This window comes from Marmota monax, unplaced genomic scaffold (genome assembly GCF_021218885.2).
Source record: "Marmota monax isolate L192 unplaced genomic scaffold, Marmota_monax_Labrador192_F-V1.1 WCK01_AAM20220418_F8-fsc00023, whole genome shotgun sequence".
Lineage (NCBI taxonomy): Eukaryota > Metazoa > Chordata > Mammalia > Rodentia > Sciuridae > Marmota > Marmota monax.
In genome coordinates, this window is record NW_026692907.1 from 2,873,449 (window position 1) to 2,880,065 (window position 6,617).

A 6,617-nucleotide genomic window follows, 5' to 3' on the forward strand; every position below is an offset into this window, starting at 1 on the left:
AGAAGTGTAGAAGTAAGGTGGAAAATGCTTAGCACATTGAAGGGACGGGGGAAAGGAAAAGAAGGCCTAGGGCCTTCCCACTCTTAAGAAAGAGGAGTAGATGTTGAGGCTGGAGATAAAACCAGAAAAGGGCTCAATATAAGGCTAGAAATGAAAATATTTCAACAAAAAAGAATGAATCGTTGGCTGGGGTTATGTTTCAGGGGTGGAGTACTTGCCTCGAATGTGTGAGGAACTGGGTTCAGTCTTTAGCACCATATAAAAATAAATAAAGGTATCCTGTCCATCTGTAAGTGAAAAAAAATATTTTTAAAAAAATGAATTGTGTTGACGAGTCAAGTCAGATGAAGACAGAATTAGCTTTGTCAATGTGGAGTCAAACCTATGGTCTCGACTGAGTTCAGGGTAAAGGTGAATATTAAAGGCCTGATTGGAATAGGTTAGAGAAATGCAAGATGAGAAATTGAAAATACAGGAAATTTTCAAGAAATTATATAAAGGAGTATAAATTTCAAATTCAATGATAACTGGGGTCTTAGGGTTAAAAGTTTTCCTTCATAACTTCTATTCAAACATTCAAAAGTAGAATAAAACAAACCTCCATGTACATTGTACCCAACATGGAAAACTAAATAATGGCTCCCTACAGATGTCCATGTCATAATCCCCAGCACCTGTGAATTTGTTACACGGGAACAGTGATGATTATGATTAAGGAATTTGCAAAGGAGACTTTTTTTCAGGGCCTGGATTGAATCCAGGGCTAGGCAAGTGCTCTGTCACTGAGTTATATCCCCAGCTCTGAAGGAGATTATCCTGGATTGTCCCCATGGGCTCTACGTAATCACTAGGATCCTTACAAAAGAGAAGCAGCGCAGGATAACACCCCTGTAATCCCAGTTGCTCAGGAGGCTGAGGCAGGAGGATCCAAAGTTCAAAGCCAGCCTCAGCAACTTAGCAAATCCCTATCTCAAAATATAAAAAGGGCTGGAGATGTGGCTTAGTGGTTAAGCACCCCTGGGTTTAATCCCCATTATCAATAACAGAAAATTTTTAAAAAGAGGCAGGAGGGCCCAAGTCATAGCAGGAGACGTGATGATGGAAGCAAGAGGTTGGAGCGACACAATGAAGAGGCCAAGAACCAGATCAAATAGTGGCCTCTAGATCCTGAAAAGGGCAGGGAGTGACTGCTACCCTGCCGCCTCTGGACACAGGAAAATGCAAGGGACTAGGAAAGCCTCCGAAAGTGGAAGGATTGAGTGCTTAGCCTCCCCAGTCACTGGCAGTTTGGAGAATTTGGCTTCTTCACAAGTCTTGCAGAGGTGCCTTGCAGACTTTTTTCTCATCTTGGAATTCTCCCCACTGTCCTTTTCATTGTTAAATTAGCCATACACTTCTGGAGGATTATAAATAAACAAAGGTGACACCAAGTCAAAATAAATAGGACACCTCACCAGGTGGCCTTGCACCCTAGCTTGTAATGTGGGTCCAGGAGGAGCATGAAGCCCAAGCTTTGGAATAGATCTGTAGGAGAATAATCTGGCAACTTTCAGAGCTGTGTGACTCCCAGCGAGCAAAGAGCAAGGGCCTCAACTTTTCAAGCCTTTAATATTCATCTTTTACTGCCTTTACTTTTTGAACATTGTAGTAAACCCTGAGTTGATAGTTTTTCATAATACATCAGGTGTGTACTCCTGACCATACCTGTGCTCTCTAGATCACAGAAGAGAAACTACATTCAGGAATTCCTGGGTTGGCCTTACCTGGCTCATTTGGACATCCTATTGTTGTGGTCTGAGTTTCCATAGTAGAGGCCCCTCTACTCCTTCCTCTGCTTCCTGCTCCTGGAGACTTCTGCCCTCTATCAACTCTCAAAGACAGTTCTTCAAGCCCAGAAAGATCATCTCTAGATTGGGAATCAGGGAAACCAGGCTCTAGCCCATTTCTGCCACTTCTTGAAAAATCTCTTTCTTTGTCAACTGTATAAAGAAGACAGTAACAAACTTGCTTGATAGAATTGTAGGAATTAAATGACATTAGTGAAAGTACTTTAAACTATAAAGTCTAGCCGGGCATGGTGGCACACACCTATAATCCCAGCTACTTTGGAGGCAGGAAGACCATAAGCTTGAGGCCACCTCAGCAACTGAGAGAGATTCTAATAAATAAATAATAAATTAAAAATAAGGGATGAAGCCCAGTGGCAGAGCACTTGCCTAGTACACGCAAAGCCCTCAGTTCAATTGTTAGTACCAGAAAAAAAAATCTGTAAATTCTAATCCAGACATTATCCAATTAGAACATTATCATAGCTCTTTGTTTTACAGATGGGGAGGCTGAGATTCAGAGAAGAACATACTCATTTTGATAGTTAATCTTTCGTGACAAATTCGCTATGATATGGTGCCCAGCTATTTAGTCTGAGGCCAGTCTAGATGTTGCTGTGAAAGTATTTTTATTTTTGTGGTGATCGGGGTGAAACACAGGGCCTCACATATATTAACAGGCATTCTGCCACTGAGCTATATCCCCAGCCCTGTGAAGGTATTTTCTATATGAGTTTACCTTTTAAATCAGTAGACTTTGAGTAAAGCAGATTGTCTTTCAAAATGTATGTGCCCAAGCTGGAGATGTGGCTCAAGCGGTAGCGCGCTCGCCTGGCATGCATGCGGCCCGGGCTCGATCCTCAGCACCACATACAAACAAAGATGTTGTGTCCGCCGAATACTAAAAAATAAATATTAAAAAAATTCTCTCTCTCTCTCTTTCTCTCTCTCTTTAAAAAAAAAAAATGTATGTGCCTTCAGAGAAAAAGACCAAGATCACCCGAAGAAGAACGAATTCTGCCTCTAGACCACATTTGAATTCAAGACCTTACCATCAACTCTTGCTGGAATTTCTATAAAGTTAGCCTGCCCCTCAGATTTCAGACTTACCAGCCCCCACATTTGCATAGGTCAATTCCTTATATAAATCTTCGATTACAAATACAGATATGCACATAGAGAGAGACACACTGTGGTGCTGTTTCTCTGGAGAACTCTGACTAATACAGATATCTTTTCACTTACGTGGTAAATTATTGGGAACTACTGTGGGCCCAGTTAGACTCAGAAAATGAGACAGCGTTCCTGCCCTCAAGTAGGGGACAGGCAAGTGACTTCCCGTGTGACCAGTGCTGTGAATTGAGTTTGCCTTGGGACACAGCAGAATGTTCAAATGAATAACCAAGAACTGGAAGTCAGGAAATGTTTCCTAAAAGATGCGTGAGTGAGTTTGAAGGATGAATATGAGGTAGCAATCACAGAAGAGAGGGGTCAGGCCTTCCAGGCTCTGTGGGGTATGGAAGAGAGTGGCAGCGTTTCCACATGAGACTCTCAGGAGTTCCTGGTGGCTGGGACCAGTGGGTGTTGGAGAGAGTTAAGTATTGAAGCCAGGATAAACAGCAGGGACCATTTTTAGGGAAGGCCTTTATCCTGAAAATCATAGGGAGTCATGCAAGGAATTCAAGCAGGGGACAGGTATCTGTGTTTCAGAAAGGTATCTTTGAAGATGACTTGGAGGGGAAGTCTCCTGAAGAGCCAGGTAGGGTGTGAGGAAAGCAGAAGGATAAGAAGAGGTGACAGCGGTGAGATGTAATCCTTTACTCAGCACATATTTGTGGAGCATCAGTTACCATTCAGTCATTCTGTTTAGTGATGGAGAGCCATAATAAACACTGCTGCTAGTGAGCTTAGTGGTGGAACTGAATGGATCTGGTATTCCCTATCAATTTATTAGTCCCTTGGGCCTGGGAGAGAGATTGGAAAGAAGCCAGGAGTGAGAATAAAATCAGGCAGGGAGGGGCTGGAGTTGTACCTCTGTGGTAAAGTGCTTGCCTAGTGGGGGTGAGGCACTGTGTTTGATCCTTAGCACTACATAAATAAATAAATGTTAGATTCTTAAAAAAAAAAAAAAATCAGGCAGGAGAAACACTTTGGGTTAAGAACCTGGAGTCATAGGCAAAATGTTGTGGGTTGAGTTGTGAGCTCCCCCACCCCCAAATTCTGTGGAGAGGATCCATGGTCATTATCACATTCTCAAAGGGAAGAAAGGAACTCCTTCAAAATTAGAAATCATCAAGATAGAATTGGGTGAGGAGTTGGCTAAGAATGGAGTGCTAGGGAAGGGCAATGTTTAAAGGGAAGCAGAGGAAGAGAGAACTGAGAAGAAATGGCTAAAGAAAGAGAAAACCAGGACAGTGCACTATTATGGAAACCCAGAGGGGAGTGTTTCAAGATGGCGGGGAGCACTCTGGCTCTACCTCCTGGGCAGAGAGAGCAAAGAGATAGACATAGGCAATTGGGCTTGAAGTTGAGAAGGTAGCCATGGAAGAACCTGTTAGAGAAGGAGGCGGTTTTAATATCAGAAAGATTGCAACATGGCACATGCTTACATGCTTCGAGGAACAAGTCCCTAGAAGGAGAATAGGCACTGGCCAACAGGCTGCACCAGTCCTTGTCCTTCAGGGTGGCAGTGACCATGCTGGCTTCCATGGAGCAAGACAAAGCCAAGTAATAGGTAAATGAAGGAGGCCCTGTACAGCTCTACATGTCTAGTTCAGGACTAAAAATTTTGGTCTGAATAGGAAAAGCCAAAGACTTCAGGACTGTGCAGCTTGAAAGGCCTCAAGGGAAAAGGACTGCTGCTTTCAGAGAAAGGCCTTTCCTGGGGCAGAGGGACCTGATGTGTTTTCTGGATCCAGGACTAATTAATGAAAGACCAAGTAGATACAGTTGCAGAAGGAAATTTCTAAAGTAAAGGAAATCAGCAGGAGTGGCAAGTTCCTTGTTGTTAGAAGCGTGCAGAGGCTGGGTGGCTATTTGTCAGGGTTTGTACATAGTCAATACCAACACTTAGATGGGGTTGGATTTGGTGAACTTAAGGTCCCCTCCTGGCTTGAGAATCTCTAACCCATACCCCATTTCCCTGATCATCTCAAAGGGTTTTATGGAATTATCAAAAAGACATTTTACTTGGTTTTATCCCATGCCACATAGTGCTCATGAAGTTAGACATAGAGAGGAATATTGTAGCTTACCAAAACAACACATTTAGTAAGTACTGTAGCTTTTTTTTTTTTGTACTGGGTTTTAAACCCAGGGGCGCTTTACTACTGAGCCACATTCCCAACCTTTTTAAATTTTTAAATTTTGAGACAGGGTCTCACTGAATTGCTGAGGCTGATCTCAAACTTGGAATCCTCCTGCCTCAGTCTCCCAAGTTGCTGTAATTATAGGCATATGCCATTGCATCTGGCTTGTTATTTGTGTTCTTGATGTCTGCCATTCTAATTAGAGTAAGATGAAGTCTCTATGTAGTTTTGATTTGCATTTCCCTAATTGTTAAAGATGGTGAACATTTTTTTCATACATTTGCTGGCAATTTGTATTTCTTTTGAGAAGTATCTGGTTCATTTATTGATCGAGTTATTGATTTTTGTATGTTAAATTTTTTGAGTTCTTAAATAGTCTGGATATTAATCCTCTGTCAGAGAGTAGTTAGCGAAAATTTTCTCCCATTCTGTAAGTTCTATCTTCATGTTCTCATTTCTTTTGCTGTGCAGAAGCTTCTTACATTGGTGCTATTGTGTTTATTAATTCTCAGTATTATTTCTTGACCTTTAGGAGTTCTACTGAGGAAGTGGTGACCTGTGCCTATTTATTGGAATCCTGACTCTACATTTTCTTCTAGCAGTTGCAAAGTTTCTGGTCCAATTCCTAGATTTTTGATCCTTTCTGTGTTGACTGTGTGAAACGTGAGAGATAGAGATCTAATTTCATTCTTCTACATATGGATATCCAGTTTTTCCAGCACAATTTGTTAAAAATATATTTTTGATGTCTTTGTCACATATCAGATGATTGTAGATGTGTGTGTGTTTGTCTATGTCTTCTATTCTGCACCATAGGTCTATGTGTCTGTTTTCATGATAGTACCATACTGTTTTTGCTACTATACCTCTGTAGTATAATTTGAAGTCAGGTATTGTGATGCCTTTAGCATTTTTTTGGTATTTTTTTGGTAAAAGACCCAATTCTGGGTCTTTTATTCCTTGAAATGAATTTTTGAACATTTTTTTCTGGTTTTGTGAAGAATGTGCGGTATTTTGATGGAGATTGCATTGAATCTGATATTGCTTTTGAGAGTATTGCCATTTTAACAATATTAATTCTGCCTATCCATGAACATGGGAAGTCTTTCCACCTTTTGAGGTCTTCTTCAATTTCTTTATTCAGTATTCTATAATCGTGATTATAAAGGTCTTTCACTTCCTTGATTAGATTTATTTCTAGGTATTTTATTTTTAAAAAACTGTTGTGAATGGAATTACTTTCCTGATTTCTTCTTCAGCAAATTCATTATTGCTGTATAGGAAAGTATTGATTTTTGTATATTGATTTTGTATCCTTCCCACCAAATAAAATTTTAAACTAAAGCCTTAAAGTATCAAACTGTTCCAAGAAAATTAACTGTAGTCCCAGAATGAAGCTTAATAATATTTATTAGAAATAAAAATATTCAGCACTTGGGCTGGGGATGTGGCTCAAGCGGTAACGTGCTCGCCTGTCATGCGT